The sequence below is a fragment of the Zonotrichia albicollis genome, chromosome 3 (assembly GCF_047830755.1).
Source record: "Zonotrichia albicollis isolate bZonAlb1 chromosome 3, bZonAlb1.hap1, whole genome shotgun sequence".
Classification (NCBI taxonomy): domain Eukaryota; kingdom Metazoa; phylum Chordata; class Aves; order Passeriformes; family Passerellidae; genus Zonotrichia; species Zonotrichia albicollis.
Window position 1 is genome coordinate 42,384,749 of NC_133821.1, and position 21,927 is coordinate 42,406,675.

Consider the following 21,927-nt stretch of genomic DNA (forward strand, 5'->3'; position numbering starts at 1 on the left):
GGATGGATGGATGGATGGATGGATGGATGGATGGATGGATGGATGCTCCCCAGCTGCTGCTGATGCACTGGCAACCTGTCTCTGCTGGACTGGCTGAAAGAAAGATGCTGAAAGCATGGGGGTGCCGAGATGCGTAGGTTCATATGCCAGGGCGAATAACAATGGTTTTGCTTGCTCCCTGCTCAAATATGCCCCAGGGAACAACATCTTCCCTGGGCTGATGTCTCTGCAGGCACAGGAGGTGACTGGGCAGTGTGCTGCTTGGCAGGAGGATGGGCTGTCCCCAACACCTTCACAGGGCTGTTCCCAGTGGCTCCTGGCAGCGCCGTGGGGCTGGGGGTGTCCGTCTGGCAGACGTGCAGGTCTCTGGGTTACTGCAGGGGGCTCTCTTCTTCCGCAGCCTGGCATCCCGGCAGCACCTGGGACCTTGGCTCCAGTTCTTAGGCAGCTTTTGTCCCCTGGAGAAGGTCGGCAGCAAGGAGCCATCTCTGGCTGGCTCCTGTGTGCCGGCGCAGGCGGGTGGCCAGTCGCTGGTGTGATGCCTACGTAGCACCGCACCACGGAGATGGGGCACAGGATTCCCGAAGGGACAGGGAGTGGAGCGGTGCTGGATGGTGAGAGGCTTTCTCTGCTCATCCAGCTAATAGACTAATTAGTGAGGAGCTCGAAACTTGGCTGTGTTTGTTGTCAAATGCAGGCCCCTTTCCAAGTGGTGTTAACAGCCTTCCCTTTTCACTCCGCGCACATTGTACAGCCAGGGCTTTTCTGCTGCTCGACCGAGGATTCTTCTTTTGGTAATGGATATAGGCTGAATAGCTGCTGCAGCTATAGGTGACACCAGGGTCAGGAGCGAGGGCTGGCAGGGAGGGGGCAGGGTCCTGGCGCTGGGAGAGCAGTGGGAGGCTGGGAGAGGGGATGGCGGGGCACGAACCCAGCCGTGCGTATCGTGACAATATCGTGACATGCGGCTGGGCTGGGGCAGCCTGGGGCTGTGGAACACCGAGCCTGCCAGCGTACTTTGCCAGCTGAGCTTCCCAGGCACCTGTGATGGAAAGGAGGGATGTCTGTAGGTGAGAGAGGAGTGCACGGGCAAAGGTGTGCTTCCAAGCTAGAGGTATTGCTCCTTGTATGGCTCCTTGTGCCACTTGCCCACTTCTAATTAAGATGCATTTAAATTGTTTGAACGATCCCTTTGGCGAACACTCCCCTTTCACACAGGAGACAAAAAGTTCATAGAGGCGAGAGGCTGCCGGCGCTGGCAGCGTGCGGGCGAGGGGCGGGCGAGCTGCCCCGCCGCCCTGCTGCCAATGCAAATCCGCCGGCGCAGCTGAGCGGGACCGGGGCAGAGCGGGAGGGTTTCCGCCAGGTTCCCACAAGCACGGGAGCCAGGCTGTGCCTGCAATCACGTCTGCCCGCGGGCAGCGGCCTTTGTAGGCGCCCGGCTAATGGGTATGCACTGCCGGCCGGAGCTCGGAGCTCCCAGCCTTCCATCCGGACACCTGGCATTTCAGCTCACTCCATGTCCCAAACGATGTGCGTCTGACTCTCCAAATTCAGCTCCTTCTTAGGGGTGCTGTCCCTCGGTTCTCCCTGAGACCGAAGTGCCTGGGGGCTCCTGGTTTGCCGTGTCCCCCCCCCGGCCAGTGCTTTTTGCAGGGAAGGCAAGGGAGGGAGATGAGGGCTTTGCAGGAGTTTGCCTGCGACCCCAGCTGGAGGCTGCACCCCAGGGGAGATGCCTGCACCCCTGGCTATCCCTCAGTGCTCCACAGTGCCTGAAACAGGGTGTAATTCACACCCTCACCACACACTCTGCAGCAGCCAAAGCCAGGTGAGCACCTGCCAGCCACCTGCAAATATTATCTGGGTGCCACGGCAAATATCAGGCACAGGGCCTGGAGCGTGCCCAGCCTCCCCCTGGGTCCATGAAGACCGCTTGCCCACAGCAGGCTTGGCTTTCCCACAGGCATTTGCACCCACATGGCACCACTGCTGCTGTTTTCTTTGGATGGAGGCCAACTGCTTATGGAGAGGCAGCTGAAGCAGCACGGCCAGCAGGTAGCACCGAGCTGGGCTGGGGGAGTGCCCTGCTCACTTCCCTGGCCTTGCACGGTGTAAGTTGCCCAAAACCTCAGATGCAGGATGGTGGTTTGTCAGTCATGACTTCGTGACAAAAGCCATGGCTGAAAGAGTTTGTCATATCCACACTCATTCATGTGATGCTTGGAGCCAGAAAAGACTTCTAAAACATTTCTCCTCCTGTTGCCAGAGATCCAGGAGAAATGAACTCCCTTTCACAGCAGCTAGAGGACCCAGTATCAAACCAGGTATTTGAGCCCTCTTACACACTTGCCACTGACTGCCAGGCTTTTGCCTCTGTAAAATCTCTTTGAAGGTCATGCAATGAGTACTCCATGCCAACCCAAATTTAGCCAGCATATGGCTGCCTGGGAGCTGGTGACAGTGTGCGGAGTGTGACTTGCCACCACATCATGCTGGCTGTGCTCATCTTGCCCAGCTGAGCCACTGACCCAGCTGCAACGTGGCCAGGGACACTTCTGAGATGGCTGTGCAGACTGCTGGGTGCTGAGCACTGGCACTGACAAGCTCAGGATCTCTATTTGGGCCTCAGGGCCAAAGTTTTCCATGAGCATCAGCTTCTAGCCTGGAAAAGAAGTTTGGCAACAGGGTCAGGTTTCCAGCTGAGAAGAATGAATGATCTCACCACCAACTAGACTATTTCCAGAGTGACATTTCCCTAACAGAGTGCTCCAGTGCTAAGCTGCTCTGAAGCAGCACTGGTGGCACATGGCAGGGCCAGGCTGTTTCTCCGTGTGCCAGCTCAACTTCATAATTTCCTTTGCTTATCCCCCCCATGTGTTAGGGATTTCAGTGCATTCACCTGGCTGTATTTGCATTTCCAGCTTTTTTCTACATTTGCCTCTCTGTATCTGGATGTCTCCACCAGTTTTCTGAATGCTGGTAATTCCCACTCATTCATCTCCCTTCTAAGATCTGTTTTAAATTCTCTCATCTGTTAATTTGTTGCTCATTTGGGATCCAGGCCTAGAGGTTGGGCAACCATGGAGGGAGGAGAATTATCTCAACAGATAATTCTCAGTTTAAACAACCCCTGTAATCCCCTTTGAACAACCTCTTCACTTCTGGTCCTTCCAGTTTATCCCTTAACTTGTCTTCTTCTTTCTGCCCCTTCCCTTATCTGACCACAGCACTTCCTACACTTTTCATACCTGCTTTTAACTCATCCCAGCTTCCCACCTGCTACTTCTTGGCCCCTCTTCTTCCCTTTCCACAGTGACCTGCTTGCTCCCCTGGTGGCAGAGAGGTTGCCACGTCACCCCAGCCCCGTGCCCAGGGGTCTGGAATGAAGTCCAACAGGCTTATGTTGGACCTTGCCATGCCTTGGCCAACAGGCCAAATGCCTTTCCACTAGAAGAACAGAACTGAACAGCCCACATTTGGAGAGCTCTCCAGAGCTGGCTTGGACCCAGGAGCTTGGACCTTGATTGCACATCTGTCCATCTGAGCTGCTCTGCTTGGGCCACCTGGAGCAAAGGCTCACTCTTCCTCACTGCAAAGGATGCAGTGAATGAAGGATGTGATTAGATCTGCCTCATTTGCCACCATTGAAGGGAATGTGGTGGCAGCCCATTGCCAATCTACCTTTTTCCAGTTTTATAGACACATAATTACTCATCTGCTTCAAGAAACCTGGGTTATTATTTGGCACCCCCTACTTTGCCGTGACGAGAAGTATGAATTGTAAATCTGCTCTGTACGTGATGTGCTAGGTGGCAGTCAGGCATGCTTCTGGGCAGAGCCAGGGCCTCAGGGCTGGGCTACAAAGCCACAGTGAGGACACAAAGTTGAAAATTGCTGCCTTCACACAGCAGTTTTTACGTGTCAGGCCTGCTTATACAGTTAATGCTCTTAAATGCTTTTGCTCTCTGATAGCCAGAGGCTGGATAGTAGCTTTCTACAGTGAGTGACTGGGAAAGGAATAAAATATTTACAAGCACGATTGATGTGAGCTCAGAAACTGGTGTTCCTGCCTGCCCATGGCATTTGCCTCTCCCTGCCCACAGTCTTTTGTGTTTCCTCTGGCAAACACCCAGGACTCTGTGACAATGCCCACTGGGCTGGTCTGCAAGTGACACCCAGCACGGGAGGTCCCTTGCTGCCCAGGAGCATCCCAGTACCCTGAAAAGGCACCAGCTACCCCCACGCCCCCTTCCCCTTGGGTTTGTCAGCTGCAGGGTGAATATCTCTCCCGGAGGATCTCTGCTGATGGAACCTGTCCCCTCTGAGGAGCAGTTGTTTGGGCTGGATATCCTGAAAGTGTGCAGCTGGAGATGGAAATGGCAGAGAGACGCAGCTGACAGGCTCTGGCAGCAGAGCCGTGACCCGCAGGAGCTGCTCTATCCCTGCATAGCTACACTGTTGCCACCTCCCTGGAGAGCAGGAGGGCTACGTGCTCTCCGGGACGTAGGGACACCTTGGCTGTGGCGTTGGGATATTCTCAGTCGTGCCAAGGGTGAGTTTGGCTAATCAAGTTGCTACGTGCCTGTTGTCCAGTGTGTGATATTCCAGGGACTTTCCGACCCCAGCGGTGTCACCCGCGTGTGTGGAACTGTTACTGACAGTTGCTGACTCATGGGTATGGCACACCAGCAGTCTCCAAAATATCTGGAAACCTCATCCACTTTCAGAAGATGAGAAAAAGAAGGAAACTAAGACTTAACTCCCAGTTGGCCTGTGACATAATGCACAGAGATGCACACGAAGAAACCATGTCTTCTGAAATGCTCTACTGTGTCAGTACCTTCCCTTCCCTTCCCTTCCCTTCCCTTCCCTTCCCTTCCCTTCCCTTCCCTTCCCTTCCCTTCCCTTCCCTTCCCTTCCCTTCCCTTCCCTTCCCTTCCCTTCCCTTCCCTTCCCTTCCCTTCCCTTCCCTTCCCTTCCCTTCCCTTCCCTTCCCTTCCCTTCCCTTCCCTTCCCTTCCCTTCCCTTCCCTTCCCTTCCCTTCCCTTCCCTTCCCTTCCCTTCCCTTCCCTATGAATATAGGGGAAATAGTGTGTGAGTGTGTAATATGAAAGTTGGGTGATTTGGGGAGGCATTTTTGAGTGAGGGGTAAAGTGTGACTTCCTTTTACTCCTGAATTGGTGGGTGAGAAGTGGGAGTAGGGCAGGATGTTCCCAAAGAGGGGTGCAGGAGGTGGCCAGGATGCAGGGGTTTCAACGGAGAGAAGGAGCTTTGGCGCTGTGTGGGAGCTGTTCCAGGCTGGGAACCGCTCTGAAACTGCTGACACAAGCAGCAGCACCAGCAGCAGCGTGATCCCCAGCACGGCATCGCACACAGGCCAGCGGGAGGAGGCGTGTGGCCTTGGGACAGCGGAGGTCACACTTCTCCCTCTCAGGTCAGGGCTGGCAGGCCAGCCGGTGACACAGAGCGGCATACCCCCTGTGCCCGGCCGGTGACACAGAGCTCGGCCGGTGACACAGAGCCACACCGCCCTGCCCGCTTGGGAGCTTGCGAGCCCCTGGATGGCAGCGGCCGGGGATGTGTGCGGGGATGCGGGCTCCCTGGGGCTGGCCGGGGACAGGCAGCCGCTGTCTCCCCAGCAGCCGTGCTGCCCGCCGGGGCTGGGGCTGGTGCAGGGAGCCCCGGCCGAGGGCAGGGCTCTGGCAGGGCTGTGTGTGCCCGGCCCCGCTGGCCGCACGTTGCCGGCCGCACGTAGGTGCCCGCAGCCCAGCAGGGCTGGCAGGGCCGCGTGTCCCGGGCTCCCGGCCGCCCCTGCCGCGCTCCTTGTCTGCCTGCCAGCCAGTGCCCCATCGGCTTCCTCCCTCCCTCGCTCCGGCTTTCTTTGCGCTTCTTTTTTTCCCACTCGCCCTGTTGCATAAGGAGAGGCGGAGGGCGCAGAAAGAGGCGATGCCAGCAGTGAATAGGAGGCAATAGGGGATGAGAGAAGGGCCGGGCATCACCGCTCGGTCTGTTTGGAAGGAGATGGGTGCTCATCCCACCGCCACAATCGCTTCCAGAGAAGTCACTTCCTTCCCTCCTTCTGCTCTTTGTTCCAGGCCACAAAGGAGGAGCGGACGGTGTCCGTGCCAGGCAGGGAGCATGTCCCCCATGGGGGGGCAGCGTGCTCCCAGCAGCTGCTGTGCCTGCCACTGTGCCTTTGTCCCGGCTCCCACTGCCCAGGGCAGCAGGGTTCTGCTGCCAGGTGGGGCTGGGACCCCTGGGTCTCTGCCAGCATGGACTAAGTCATTGCTTCCCCTCCTCCCCTGTGTCACACCAGGGTCTTGCTGTGACACACAGGGCTGGGTGGCTGGGCCCGGATTTTGAGGTAGGTGGCTGACCCATCAAGATATTGTACAAAACACAGTGGTGGCTGGTGATGAGGAGCTCTGTGACAGAAACACGGTCAGATGTTAGCCTAAATGCCAGGTCTGTATGTTGTCAACTCAAATGATGGATGGAGGATCAAAAGGGACACACCAGGACCCTTCTGCACAACAGTAGTGTGCACGGGGTGCTTAAATTTGTGTTTGTTAGTGTCCCCTGTGATATCCAGGACAATGTTCCTCTCCCCACTGTTCCTTTGAATTCCTGTCTCTTCTCCACCTTGCACCAAGTTCTTTTCCCCCAGCTCTTCCAGCCTGAGTTCTTTGTATTGATATCAGGGAAATCTACCCCTGTATTGTTATGGCCTCAGAAAGGCAAAGGTACTATGGCAGACTCTTGGCCATAGTACTGTGCAAAGCCCTCTGATGCATTTTTCTCTGTCTCTCCTTTGTAGGTGACCCAGGGCAGAAGGCAACCAAGTGGACTTTGACTCCAGGCTTGAGGGGGATCTATGAGTTTTGCTTGCACTAATCTGTGAATCTTGCTTACAGGGACTGTGGCTGCCAGGCATCCCTGAACAGGTGATAATTAGCATTGACTCCATGATTCACAGAAGGCTGATCAATTATTATATTATATTATATTATATTATATTATATTATATTATATTATATTATATTATATTATATTATATTATATTATATTATATTATATTATATTATATTATATTATATTATATTATATTATATCATTATTAAGAAACCCATTGCTTTTATAGACAGTTACGATACACCTGGACCTAACTGGTCCTTTAATTAAAACACCATCACCATTGGCTAATTAAGAAATCACCCTTTGCTAAACAAATCTCCATAACACATTCCACATGTTCACAATGACAGGTGCAGCAGGTTAAGATAAGAATTATTTATCATTCTTTTCTCTGTTCTTCTCACAGCCCTTCCCAGAAAGGCCTGGGAAAGTTGCGTGTTGCTCTCTGTGGCCAGAGAACTGCTGCCACAAGCAACAGCATGAGATACTCTTACTTTTTTCTTTTCATTTTTGCCTTCCATTTATTTCCTTTCCAGAAACTGTGTCCTCTTGAGTTCTCTGGCTGGGAACAGTGAACTCATCCATCAGTGAACTCATCCCTCATCCAGGCAGGCTCAGGTTCTCATGGCCTGGCCTAGACTTCCCAATCACCCCACCGCTCACAGTGAGTCTCCCTGTTACTGGGAGAAAAGAACAAGGGTATGTTTTTTTTTTCTTTGCACCATCTCATGGTGAAAGTGTCTTTCTGACTGTACCCCATGGCATCACCTTCACTCGCCACGGGAATGTCTGCTCACATCCAACATGCCCACAGAGGTCAGGGGGCAACTTGCCTCAGTGAGCCCTCATGCCAGCAATCCATGTTGTGCCAGCAGCCCCAGTGCACCAGCAGGACTCACTCCATGAGCATGAGCTCCCTGTGCAGCTTGTCCTGGCCATGCTCACAGTGCTGGCCCCCACAGCCAGCCACATGCTGCTGTCCCCTCCCCTGGTGCGTCTGAAGGAGCTGCTCGGTGACCTTGCCCATTTTATTCCTGACTTGCTTGGAAATCAGAATGCCTGTTTTCCCAGACACACTGCCCTGTGCTGGCACAGCAGTGTTACACTCACTCCAGCACTTGTGGGTGCTGTTGGATATAGTTCTGTGTCTGCAGTGTGGAGGTGCATCTCCCTTCCCTCACCTGGGTTTCCCCCTTGGCATTTGTCCCTTGATTCCTTACCCCGAGAATGCTTCCCCTGAGCTCTTTGCTGTTGGTCTGGCAGCAATTCCAGTCCTCTCTGACTATCTTACCCATGGAGATGGTGACCAGTGAGGCCACAGAGCTGACTGGGTGGTGGATGTCACAGATCACAATGGGCTCCACCTCATTTTCTCCTAAGCCTGGGCCAGTCTCTCATTTCAGGGAAGTCTGACCATTAACTCTCAGGGGTGGAGAGTACAATTATGTGTGCTTGCATAGCTTGAAGCTTTCTAACCAGCCCAAGAAAGTGGTTTTCACCTTTTCATCCAGTCCCTTCCTGTAAGAAAGGACACATCCGTTCTCTTTGAGTACAGATCTCACAAATGAGTACAAACCTTGCACATGCCAGCACTGCCTTTCTTGTGTCCTCATTCCCGGAGGAGAATCTCCTGGCCTGCATGTACCTTTGGCTCTCCAAAATCATATTTGAATGAAGAAAATCTTCCTTCAGCAGAAAGTTTGTGCTTTGCTAACAAAAGGAAATCCCCGAATTTGTTGATGTTCTTGGGAAACTTCTCCAAGTCCTTTTCTCTGGTACTGCAGGGGCAGTGTGGACAGTGCTGATTCCTTTATGAGAGCCCAGCGTGTCTCAAGCCATGCTCGAGGCTGCGGGTCAGTAATGAGGCCAGTCATTTGTTTGGGCTCCTGTGGATAATTCTGTTAGGGCCAAGCACTCTGCCAGTGAGCTTCTTTTAAGGACTGATTTTCTTTTACACAGTCAAGACTCAGACAGCCTATTATTAACTTCAGAGCCTGATGGCTTGCTTTGCATTCCCATTCCAGTCTGTGCTTTCACTGATTCCAACACCCAGCTACTGCACTTCCACGCACCCCTGTTGCCTCCCTGCACTTGCTTTGAGCCCTGCCTCGCCAGACCACCTTTGCCAATGCTGCACCTCAGTGAAACTTGTCATGTCCTTCATCCATCCATAGAGGAGAAGCCCTGTGAGGACAGTGTTAAATTTTCAGTCACCCTGTCCCAATTACTTGTCCCAGCAATCCCAGGGAGTAGGGAAACCTGGCCTTGCTCTTCTAGATGGGCAAAGAGACGCGGCAGCAACAAGTGGAAAGCCAGTAGCAGAGAAAAAAAAAACTTGAATGCAAAGCTCCAGGGTGCCAAACTTAGGTCAGGACAAATTCCACCAATGCTGAAGGAGAGCAGTAGGCATAAGTGTGTATTTTGCCCATACCCAAGAGCAGTGTCACCACTGACAGCAGGAAAGGATGAGGGGCTCTGCTAACAAGGGCTCATAAGGAGGCTGTGCCTGAGCTCAGACCTCCTGCTTAAAACGTCCCTGGACGTGTGAGGAAGCAAACAGCAGTGACCATAGCAGGGCAAACCTCAGAGACCACGGGCGGTCTGAGGGTGCCAGGCAAAAGAAGGGCAAGCCTTTGCTAGCCAGCATATCTCCGTGGAGAGGTGAAGCAGGCATCCAAAAATAGCCCACCCTGCTGCCAAGAGCAGTGAGCCTTTGATAAACAGTTTAAAAATAACCTCAGTGGGAAAGACATTGCAGCTCCCTCCATCAGAACTGAATTTGTGTCCTGTTTGCACTTCCATGCCCCTGCCAGCTTGCCGTGGAACGTGTTGCCCATGTGATGCCCGCTGCCTGCAGGTGCTGGCCCTGGCTGGGCTGCGGGCAGCCATGAGGGACTGGGAAATGCTTGGCTACATTTTGCTGCTGCAGCAAGGGTTTGTCCTGGCTCGAAGCAGGAGCAGGGAGGCAGTCTGATGGGGATGGGCCTGGTCAGAGCTACAAGGTGCCTTTTGTGCTGTGGCTTCCCATCCTCCTGTTGTCATGAGGGGATGGCTTGTGTGGGTGTCAGGCAGAGAGGGGAAAGTGCAGGGTGGTCTGCCACAGGAAACCAGAGCTAGATGAGCCAAGGGCCAGCTTGTCCTGGAGAATCCTCCCTAGGAATGGGAGTTTAGGGGACCCTCTGCTTTGTGTGCCCTCACCCAGCACTGGGACAGTGAGTAGGGACAGTGAGGAGCCCTCCCAACCGCCTTTCCACATCTCCAAGATAACCGTGCAGGCCATAGCCAGGAGATCGCACTGGGATGCAGCCCCATTCCCACCTGGCTGCCCTGGGACAGCAGCACCTCTCTCTAGGAAAATGGGGATTTTGTGGACTGGTTCTGCAGTGGGGGACCTCAAAGCTCTGGTCCCCTGCCTGGGAAGCCCTGGCACACAGCAGAGCAGCAGGGCTCACTGCACTCAGGTGCTGTTGGACACCATGGCCACAGTGCTGTATGAAGGGACAATGCTTACATCCCCCTCAGCCCAAGGGCAGCACACATCCCTTCCTCTGGATACAGGATACAGACCCTGCCCTGCTCCCTGCCCCAGCTCCCTGCAAGGCCCCTCCACAGCAGGGCCTGGAAGGAAAAAGATATGTACTGACAGAAAAATCTCCTGCTTGGAAAGGTTATTGTATTCTGGTGGGCGAGGAAGAGTGTGATGGAGGTGGGGAAGGCAGGGGCCGGCAATCCTTCTCCGAACGTTGTCACTGTGGTGCAGTGATCCTTGGAGAGCCCTCGCCGTTCTGTTGCCAGCAGGCAGGAGCCAATTAAGGGCAATTAGGGTGGAAGCGGAGAAGGCGCCCCTTTAGCTGCCGCCGGAGCGGCCACTGGGAGCGCTGGCACAGCTCCGCTCCGCGAGGTTATTAGAGTTCGCCCCATATTGTCCTTGGAAGAGATGCTCCGCAGCCGTCTGCTCGGAGCAGGGACATGAAAGGGAGACACCCTCTGATGTGTTTTCCCGCTCACACAGTGCCTCGGTGGGCAATCACCCCGAGCCCTCCTGCAGCACCTTCCAGCACCGTTCATCCCCCAGGCTGTCTGAGCTCTCCCGGGGCACACGTGGGCTCTGGCGCACACAGTGAATCCTCTTCCACGAAACAACATGCAGCAGGCAAGAGCAGAGAGCAGCAATGAGGACAGAGGGTCTGGGGCAGAGGGCTAGCCCATCTCCCTGAGGAGAGGAAGAGAGGCACAGCCAACAATAAGTGGCCTGACTGCTGCCATGCCAGCCATGGCTTGGTCCCAGGGCTCTTCCTGGCTGCTGGCATGCTCCACAGCTGGATACTGGTAATCTTAAAGCCTCCTTCTTGTCTGCAAGTACTGCCATACCATATCAAACCATATGGAATGTCAGTGGCTGACCTTCTAACAGCCTTGTTGCCCATTTTGTCCCAACATTTGCAAAATCCCCTTCCTTGGCCATCACTTCCTCTCCTACAGCTCAGCCAGCTGAGGAACAGCAGAAGCAGAAGGTGGGGCAGCTCTGTGATGTGTCATGAAGGCATCTCCTAGGCTTGCAGGAGAGATGGTTCTTCCAGTGCCTGTTCTGCAGGCCAGAGTACCCAGTGCCTCTGGGCACCAGTGTCCTGCCCACACTAAGATCCCACCACAGTGCACAGAGTTTCCTAATGTGTTGCCCACAGCATCTTTATTCCTTTTTCTTTCTCCATTCTGCTTCTTGGACAGTCTCTCCCTAGGGGCCACACCTTCCCATCCTTATTTTGTCACACTTTACTGCTCCCAGTGTCACTGTGCCCATCCTGTGTTGCTCCCTGCATTATTCCCACTGTCAGAGGACTGCAGCAGGGGTGAAGAAAGAAATAGGTGGAAGAAGAAATAGGTGCAGCTTTTACCACTGGGCATGGGCTGTGGTGGGATGGGAGGAAAGTCCATGGCAACTCACCATTTTCACAGAATCTCTATTTTTCCTGCCTCCAGGAGCTGCTGCTGGATGGACTTCAGCTTTGTCTTGATGTGGAGGAGAGCAGGAATGCTGTCAATGCCAGGCATCAGTCTTTCTGTTGCAGACTCCAGGCATTATTGGTTTGGGCCCAGTTCCCCCAAGTTCTTTTCAAACCAAGTGGCTGTGCTGAGGCGACCCTGTGCACAGGTGCCTTGCTCTGCCACCCTCCCTCTTTGGCTGCATGGCTCCCTGCATGTCCCACCAGCTGTGCCAAGCTGCCGTCTCCAGCCCCGTGCACAGGGCACCCTGTGAGCACCAGGCTCTGAGCGTGCTGCCTCACAGCCTGCAGTGCAGAGGTGGCCCCAGGGCACTTCCCAGGGATTTCCCACCCACGGGTGCCACCACCCTTCCGGAAGGAAGCAGTCAGCCTTGTTTTGAGCAGCTGCCTTGCAAATGCATCCTCTAGCATGCAGCTGCCTGAGCCAGGACAAAGCAACCTGTGGCCTCAAGGAGAAAAACACAGCATTGAAAACTGACAGTGCTGCACACAGAGCAAGTGATGCTCTCCACTAACTCCTGTGACAATCACCTTTCTGCTTATCAGTCTTGGTCAGGAACATGACCTCTATAGTTTCTTTTCCTGCCTGCTGTTGTCTTTGCATCTGCTGCAGAGCAGAAATTCAAGGAGATGGATGCAGACCTTGGTCTGCTTGGTGGAAATACTTCTAGTGTTTTCAGGTTAGATAAAGGTCTTTCACTAACAAATCCTACCTGCTGACCCCAAAGCATGTGAGATCCTCTCAGATTTTTTGCCAGCATTCCTCGTACGTTTGTGTTGCTTCAAACAGGAAACAATGCTCTTGGAAAAGCTTCTAGCAGCTCCAGAACGGGTGCCTGGAAACTCAGTGAGCTAGTGCCAATGCAGAGCTCAGAAGTGCTCTTTCCACATGTGCTACCTCTTGGAAGCCAAGGAGGGATTCCTAGGGCCGGGAAGAGAGAGTGTATGCCACCATGTGGCAGCAGATTCCCAAGTGTGGAGCTCAAGAGAGCTTCAGGCAGGCCCAGCTCATAGCTCAGGCTGAGGAGGGCCTGGCCCTTGCAGGCAGAACTTCAGCAAGGAGCTATGACTTCTGTGCATGGGCAGGGAGGTGCTGTACAGGCACCCTGTCCCATCCCCAAAGACACCAGCCACCCCCTCCGTGAAGGTAAGATTTATTCTGCAATTGAGCAGCCCTGGAATTTACCATGGAAGACAATATTCATCTGAGAATTGTGTTCCAGCACCAAAGACCCATTATTCACAGTGACAGCCTGCAGAGCTGAAAATAAACAAAGAACAAAGTCAAATCAAGTAGCTTTGGACAGAAACCACCCTGCCTCAAGGCAGAAGACAACTTCTGAGCAAGAGAGACAGCTTCTGAGGAAGAAACTCTTTTGGAAGCACATTATCCTACTGATGCAAAGCTTCTTTCTTTTGTCTCAGAGGCAACCAGAAACCAGCCTGCCAGAAAACTTTGGGCGAGATGGAGGCTTAATTTGATCCAGACTGTTCTTATCTCCTATATTTTCACTGTAAAAAAAAAAAAAAGTTTCTCACATTTCTGGCCTAAATGAAGAGAGCCCTAAATATCTGAAGTTAATATAAAAAGCCCCTGCATTGTTTGTAGCCTGAATTTATGCTGCAATGAGGCCTCTGAGCTGTCACTCATATCAACAGGCTCTTAACTCTAAAGTCAGCAATGGCCACTCAGGCCTTAGCTTCCCTCACTATTGCATGCTGCCTGAGGATCTGTTTATCCCCGAGGCTCTGTGCTGCCCTCCTAGACAGCAAAATGCCTATTTCTGCCTCCTCAACGGCTCTTCCAGGGTGTTGCACAGTAACTGCTAATCTATAAACTGCTGTATTCTATAAATACAGCACTGTCAGCTTAAAACACATTTTAGTATAGAGAGGAGTAGCATGGGGACAACTACCGAGTTGGGTTACTTGGGTTTCTCATACTCTTAACTGCTACACTGTAATTTGGAGGTGGGAATGAAGCTATTGACAATTCTGAGGTCTTTTGCCATAGACATCCAGGTAGTCCAAAGCACCCTGTTCCCAAAAAACTTGGAGTAAACTTCTCCTGAGCATCTGGATCCATGCAAGCTACTGCTATATCAAGGTTTATCTTGGTTGCTGGGCCCTGATCACACCAGGTGTTTTCCAAAATCTCCTATTCTTTGCTTTTCAGAGGAAATGTGTCTAAGAGGCTAGACCATGCTGGCAGACCTCCAAGCCCTTGTGCTGATTTGCCCTGGTGGAGACTCCAACCCACTGTTGCTGTCTGGGAAAACCAGATCCATGTGTCCTTGAGAAGAGCACATTGAAGATCAGAGTGTGGACTGGGGAAAAATGGGCCAGATCTGCCCCTTCTGCTTCCCTCTGTGCTTGTGCAGGGTAGAGCAAAGCATCGACTCAGAAGGCAGGGCGAGCCTGTGGAAATCAGATGCAGCACAGAGGAAGAGGAGGAAGGACATGGGGTCTTCAGTATCAGGATGGAAATGTGGAACCTCAACTTTCAAAAGTCATCCAGTTGGGTTTATAGTCGAACTCATGCTGGCTGGAGAAATAGCCCATCATACACAGCAACAAACACTCAAAACAAATCAAAAAGCATTAAAAAATATTGTCCTGCCTGACTGCTCCAGATGAGTTTTGTAGTGAATCTGAAGGTGCTTTTTTCCTGGAGTCCTGTGCTCCCATTATGCTGCCCACGAGCTGCATGGGATCAGGGCTTGGCACCATGGGTCACCAGAGATAGTCACCTTAATCAGCTTAAACCAGAGCTTGACTCAGGCCTCAAACTGTGCCACCCATCCCAAGGGAAGGTCTCTGAAACAGAGAGTGACCGCCCTGAAAATTCCTCCTGTGGTCACTTTTGTAAAGTCCTGCTCAGCTCAGAGAAGGCTGGGGAAAGAAGTTAGTGGCATTCTGTCTCTAAAAAGCAGAATGTTTCTGCTGTGATTCATTTTGTCTCGGGTTTTGGCCTGTTTTGCTAATTTGTGGGAAGCCAATTCAGCAGAATTGGTAACCGGTTGTTTGCAGATGCCAACTTTGGGATGGAAGGCTGTTGCCTTCCACCTGGGAGACGTGGGGGATACTATTACCAACACAAATTGGGGCACAGTCATTTCCTCCATCATGTCCTTGGAGATGTGCAGAGATGGGCCTCTTGTGTCTGTGGGGCTAGTCTGGCTGGTTTTTTATTTGTTTCTTTGAAAGAGCAATAAACACCTTTGGACCGCCCCATGGAGGACTGAATTGTAGCACAGTGTCCTCAATTTGCCTTCTGCTCCCACTGCCTGTTGTCTTCGCTCCGTTGTGGCATGTGTGAGGATGGATATGTCTGTCCCAAGAAATTGTCTGCAGTCATTTTGCAGTCCCTTTGACATCTGACAGAGCACTTGTGGCCCACAGACCACAGGCTGAGAAGCACTGTGTGGGGTGATGTGTACTCAGTTGCCTCCCAGGACTCAGGTTCTTTCAAACACATAAAAAGAAGCAGTTTCTGTCCTGGAAAAGACATTGCCTTGGGCAGACAAGCATGGGGGAGGCAAGGACAGGGACACCCCAACCACCCAGCTGGTCCTCCAGCCCAGGGACCTGACTTTCCCAGAGCTACTGTCTGAGCAGCCCAGGTGAAGATTTGGGGGGGTCCCGCTTGCAGCTGTGCTGTGACATGGGATGGGGATGCTGGCAAAGGGCAGGCAGGTAGGGAGGCACAGTGTGGGGCTGTGCTGGGAGGGAGCAGAGGGGGAGGAGGCAGCTCCGCCAGCCCCACCACACTCCAGCAATCAAAGCCCAGCCTCTGTAATTAATACTATTTAGCTCAGGTTAGTAGCAGAGGAAAATGTCTCTTGTCAGCCTGGCTTTGCCCACTGGCCCTGATTTAGCAACATGAAAGCATTTTTTCTGATTAACTGTTCACTGAAGGAGATAAAAGAGATGACCATGAAATGTTTTCTTTAATGTGATGAATGTAAAGGGACTGGTAGAGCTGGAAAGGGTGAGAGGAGGGAAGAGAGAATGCTCCGGCAGCAGATGGGGCTGGGGTGGGAAAAGGGTTTGGGTAGAGCTGGGGGGCTGGGATGGAGGGGGCTCTGAGGCAGGGGCAGGACTGGGGGGTGTCCAGGACTGGGCTGGCAGGGGCCCCAGGATGGGAATGAATGGATAACCAGGATGGAAGGCAGTAGTAACCGAAACATTTCTGAAAAGAGAGCTATGGTAGCAACTGTAATTGTTACAGATGTATATATAGATAGATATGTATATATGCATGAGGCTTTTTAAGGCTTTTATGAAGTTGCAGTCTGAATGCCAAATTTCACTGCTCATCTCTACTACTAAGCTAAAAAAATGTTGGTAGCTAGGAAACAAAGTGAAGTAGTAAAGCTTGATTTCTAACATGATGTGGTTAGGATATTTTGGGGAACAGTGATGCTTCTCCTACTTTGTAAAACCATAGCAGGGGGTTGAAAAGCTATATTTAAAACCTAAACACAGCTCCCTAGCATCCTTTAAAAGAGATTTCACTGTCATGTAATCCAAGCTGGCCTTCAATGGCTTTCAATGTGCTTTTTAACTATGTGCTGTTGACAGCTTACATTTTAAACTTTTCTCAAGATGGACAATGAAGTTGGTCTGACCCACTTAAGATTAGTTTCTGGTTTCTGTGTGTTGGGTGGGAATAGGGTGGGTACTTGCCAGAATGAAAAAAATACTAATTTGGAAGAGAAAGGGAGAAAATACAAAAAGCACCCCCAGACAAGTTAGTTCTTGCAGAAAAAGATTTTGCCCTGATGTTTTTATGTATTTCAGAATAGAAAGGGAGAGTGTGTAAAATAAGATGATTTCAACTGAGAGGTTCTTATTGAAAGCTAATTGGGCACTGAAAGTCCTTATAGATAAGTACCCAGTCACAAAAACTGATGTGTCTTGTGCAAGCTGATGGTGCTAAAGGAGAGGTAACTTTACAGGCAAGCCAGCAATCATTATCTGCCCAGGATGTGCAGTGAGGGGCTCAGAGGCGCACAAAGGCATCGGCCGTGTTCCACGTTAGGCTGGCTGGTCTGTAAGCAGATCGGATGTCCTCACACCAAGCTCCCCTTTTGAGTCAGCTCAGCTCCTCTCCCAGAGGTCAGAGGAGACACAGCAAAGGTCCCTGAGCAGGCAATGGAAACACTGAAAGGGAGGTGAGGCTTGAATGCAGATAAGAGGAGTGAAAACTAATTGATCTGAAAAAGCACTGTCGTTGTGGGGTATAAAATAATGACTGGGAAGTCCCTTTGATTAACTGAGAGGCAATAATAGCAGAGGGCAGATGATAACACTGAAAGGGTGACATTTTAGGGCTCTTTAATCTAGGAGAGAGAGGCATAACAAGCAACAGGGGTTACAGTTTCAAGCCTGGCAAATGTAAATAAGAAAAGAGGCATGTTGCACAGGGGGTGCTGGCACACATTGAAACAGAGCATGTGTGGAAGTTGTGTGGGGCTCACCATCTCTTAATGGCTTGGTGTCCAGACAGGCTGATTTTCTGGGAGATAAAAACAAGTTACTGAGCTCAGCTGCAGTGATGGCTGAAATTCAGTGGCAGAGCATTAGTCAGGGTGAGAATTCCTGCCTTTTCTTCATTCAGGCAGAGATTTGACTGAAAAATACCATACTCACCCAAGCACCTCTCCCACAGGGACTGCCCCAGAGTGGTGGTGGGGACAGTCATCTTCTTAAGGAGCTCTGATGTTTGCATGGCTGAGAAAAGTGTGCATCCCTTTATTGCCTGGGGGAAAGCAGGATTAGTCTGTGTGGAAGCAGCTGCAGGCAGTGGTCTGTGAGTGGAAGCCTGAGGCCAGGAGGAGTCAGTGGCCAGGAGGAGTCATTGTCTGCAGGAACATGCCACTGCCACACACATGGGCCTGGGACAGCCACTCTGAGATGGGTGATCCCTCTGACAGCCCTACTGACAGCTGCCTTCGTGCAAAGTCAAAAGCTTGAGCCTCTGCACCCCATCTGTGCTCCCACCAGCTTGTGCCAGGTCTGCTCAGACACACCATCCCCACTCCCTGGGAAGCCCTTCTGTGAAGGCTCTGCAAACATTTCAGGACAGTCCTCTGCATCCTTTCTTTCCCCCACTCAGAAATGTTTCCAAGGCTCATCCATATCATCCAAGTGCATGTGTCCCTCAGACCTTTCAGGATCCCCTCCGGTTGTGTGCCCCTAGGGCAGAGCCCTCCATGTGGTGCCCTGTCTAACCATGCCTCTCTTCCCAAAATCTCCATTTCTGTGAAATATCCCAAGCCCCCCGTAGGCTCAGCTGATGTGCTGTGACCCATCCTGCTAATCTGCAAGCAGCTGCCCAGGCTGCCAGCACATCCCAAGGTTTTGGGGTAAGGGAAGTCCATGCCAAAACCCCTACCTTGCCTCTGGCATGCAGAGTGGGTCAAGTAGCACACAGGAGGTAAAAAAACACCTGCCAATGATGACTAAGTAAAAATGTTTTCCCAGAAAGTGGCAAATCTCTCAGCCCAGAGTCCATCATTGTAAATAATGTTTGTTGTAAAAGCAAACAAACAAATTGGTGGAAGTCTCCCAGCAGCAGGTGCTGGCTCCATGTGAAATCCAGCCTCACAGCCCATGGTTCACAGTTGTCTGTTTATTCTATCTGCTATTTATAGCTGGTCAAACCTTTCCATCCTGCCTCCTGTTTCCTACTTGCTCTATCTTACTAATTAATGTATTTACTGTCAGTATTTTAATAAAACAAACAAAAAATTAATGTAAAATATTGCCTATGGCCAGGGTGCTGCTGGCTTGAGGTGTTTGAGAGGGCAGAGGCCAGCTGGGGAAGCCTGTGCTGTAGTGGATGTGGGAGAAATGCTGAGTTGGGAAAAGAGGTGGTGTACATCCAAAGCATGGCACAGAGCTCAAGTGTGACAGGACTGGGTCTGTTTTCCTGGTGTGAACTGCAGCAATTTCACTGGCTTGGTCTGCACCACCCCTCATCTTGTGCCACCAGCTGTGGCTGTTGTCCCTGGTCCCAGCTAGGGCAGCCCTGTTCCAGCTGTGGGCCCCTGGCTAGAAGGCATGACAGATGTGGGAAATGATCTTTGTGTGGGTCCAGGGGGAAGCTGTTTAACAAAGGGACTGGCTGGCTGTGGTTATGGAGGAGTTTGGCGGGGACACAGATGTTGCAGGCGATTGCAGGCTGGTGGCTGTGGCTGCTTGGTGAAGGTGGACAGTGACTCCACAGCTGAAACCACTCTGGAAACATGTGACAGAGGAGCATCCTGGAAATCTTTGGGATAGGTGACACCAGCCAACATGGAATAATGAATTGAACAAGCAGTGAACAAAAAAACCATCCATGTGCCACTGAGCCTCACTCCATCATCCACTCTTTTGTAGATGTCCTTTGTGCTGCTGCTACATGAGCCATGACTGCAGCCACCTCGCTGTGTCAGCTTCACATTTTGCTCCTGTAGGTTTGTATTTCCTCACTTGCAAGTTTAAGCACTGCTTTATAGCCTTAAGCAGACACCAACCATGTGCCTCTCCCTTATTTAAATTCATTTTACCTGCCAACACAGCACAAGATTCTGTACAGTATGGCTATAACTGAGCTCCTGCTTTCTGAGTTGGTGTTTTGGTCTGTGTCATGAACTGTGTAGGTCTCACTGGCCTTAAAATTCCAAATTATCACCCATGCTGATAACTGTCTTTCTGAAAAGGACTGTTTCTTTTATTTCATGTTGGGTCATTTAGGCAGTAAGGTCTTATTGAAGAATGGAGGGAGAGACCCAACTTCCTTGTTCAGCATCTGACTCCGGTTTATTCATCAATCAATCACTTTTTATAACCGTGTTAATTAAGTTCATGCATATTGCAAAATCTGAGCTCCCAATAGGTCAGAGATAACTTACCAACCCCTCCTTATGTTTCCAATACCACGATTTGGGTTCTCAAAATTATTTTTGCTTTCCCAAAACAGCCAAAGATAGAACATCCACTTGTTATGAGAAAGCTGCCTGAGAACTCTGATATGCAAGGTTCTCAAGGCCTTCATGTTTGTCACTTTTGCTTGTAATTAAAAACAACCTGAGAACCTCTGCTGTTTACAGAAACAGGCTGTGAGAACCTGTCCCCCACAGCTGCCTTCCAAGCCATCCCTGAAAAAATCTCCAACAAGGTCTAAACCTGATGCTTCTCTTTCTTGAGTAGTGCATGATAAACATTTCTGGATTTTTAAACAAGTGGGATTTGCACCCCTTTATGGAGGGAGTGTAGTTCATCTGGCTGTTGCATGAGTGGATATTTTCTCATTTAGAGAAGATGATATTGCAATTTACTGCTCAGCAGAAGACAGGTCCACAGACTAAAATATCTCTGATCCCCTTGGATATCTCTGTTCTTCCTAGGAATCTCCATGTCTGGAGAGTGGGGAGAGCCTTGCTGTGGGACGATGAAAGTAGTGCATGCCTCTGCTCCCAGAAAAAAACCTAGGCAGCTAAGTGGATTAGGTATAAAGTCTGGATAGAAAAAGCTCTGTGAATTTTTCTTTTTTAAGTAGTTCCATACCCAGGGTGCAAATTCTGAACCTTCTAAGAAGGCCAGTTGTGATCACAAATGTTTATAAAAATAAGTTATGGGGTGTGTTTTGTTAATCTTAGGAGGTCTTCACTAAATTAATTTATTACATATTTTTACACTGGATAATTTTCAGGCTGTGTTTTTTTTAACATGGCTGCTAATAGGATGGGACTGAACTGTTAGCAGTCTCAGGCACTGTCCAGTGATTCACCAAAGCATTTCACTTGTACTACAGCTGATATTTGTGTGACATTCAGCATGCCAGAGTGGAACATTCAATATTTGGGACTCGTATTCCTTCCAGACAGAAAGGCGCTTAGGAGAGGCTTCAGTCTATCTCTGGGCTCCTTTCTTTAACAAAAATCTGATTAAGTTAATTATGTTTTGTGAGGGGAAAAAAAAGGAATAGAAAAAACAACATATGAGATGTCGGTGAAAAGAAATAGAAAAAACTTTCTGAGCAAAAGGCTTGAAACAATGGATTCCTGCCATCTTAGCTGTTTTACCTTTCCTACTGGCTCAGCTGTGATTTACATTTCTGTTGATGAAACAGTGATCCTGATGTGAAACAGCTCTGCAAATAACAAGAGCAAAATCTGTGCATCCCTTCTCAACATTCCAGCTCAACAGTCCGGTGGAATGAAAAACTGAAGAAAAAGATTTCTTTAATTGATATTTTCTTTGGAAACTGCGCAATGGGGCTGTTTTGTCAGAATTGCCTTGGCAGATACAGTTGAGCACAGAGTGGATGCTCCAGGAGGGCAGGCTCTTTGTGCAGAACACCACCCCACATTCCATATTTCTCACCTAAGTAATGCCAAATATCTTTTCTGACAAGATTTACAGGGGTCTTAAAAAATCTTATCAAAGATCAGATTGGATAAAGGTCTAATGGCCCTTCCTCCATCTGGTACAGAAGGAAGTTAACAGCATAACAATGCAAGAATATTTAACAGTTCATGCAATTGCACAAATGTTTCTTTTATTCCTAGAAATGGGAATCAAAAAGGGCTTTATGAGTTTGACAGATTTGCCCATTCTACACTGTCAGTTGCTCATTTCAATTCCAACCATACACAGCTGCAAGATGTTTGATGTGCCTGTGAACCCAAATCAAAGCAGTGAACATCTTCCTAAATATTTCTGTAACAAAACCTGCTCAATAGACTAAATTATCTACAGAAGGAGTCCTACAGGAAGCACCTGCACTTTGGTATTTAGTTCAGCACTGTGTTACCTAATGGTGCTGACCTGTTCTATGGTCTTGAAAAAAAATAGCTTTTTTTTATTTGTTTCCCTTCAGATCCCATCACTCTTTTGTCTCCTTACATGCTGAGTGCCTCATGGCGGATTCTGTCTCATCCCCTTTGTTTGTGGGAGGCTCTGTGTGGCTCAGTCAAAGCCCATAGAGACTGATGTTGTATGAATAGTGCTTGTC

At 50.6% G+C, this 21,927-nt stretch overlaps 1 long non-coding RNA gene across 5 annotated transcripts in view; it reads left to right on the forward strand.

Annotated features, from left to right (window-relative positions):
- Positions 1-15,938, forward strand: part of LOC113459611 (uncharacterized) — a 45,974-nt gene extending 30,036 nt beyond the window's left edge. For 4 of the 5 annotated variants that reach the window (XR_003381018.2, XR_012579500.1, XR_012579498.1 and 1 more), the window contains exons 4-6: positions 6,818-6,944; positions 7,452-7,614; positions 11,896-13,471. This is a non-coding gene — a long non-coding RNA (uncharacterized LOC113459611). Of the gene's footprint in view, positions 1-6,817; positions 6,945-7,451; positions 7,615-11,895; positions 13,472-14,094 lie in introns of those variants that run through there. The other variant, XR_012579502.1, reaches the window with a different exon arrangement.
- The last annotated feature ends 5,989 nt before the right edge of the window (positions 15,939-21,927 follow it).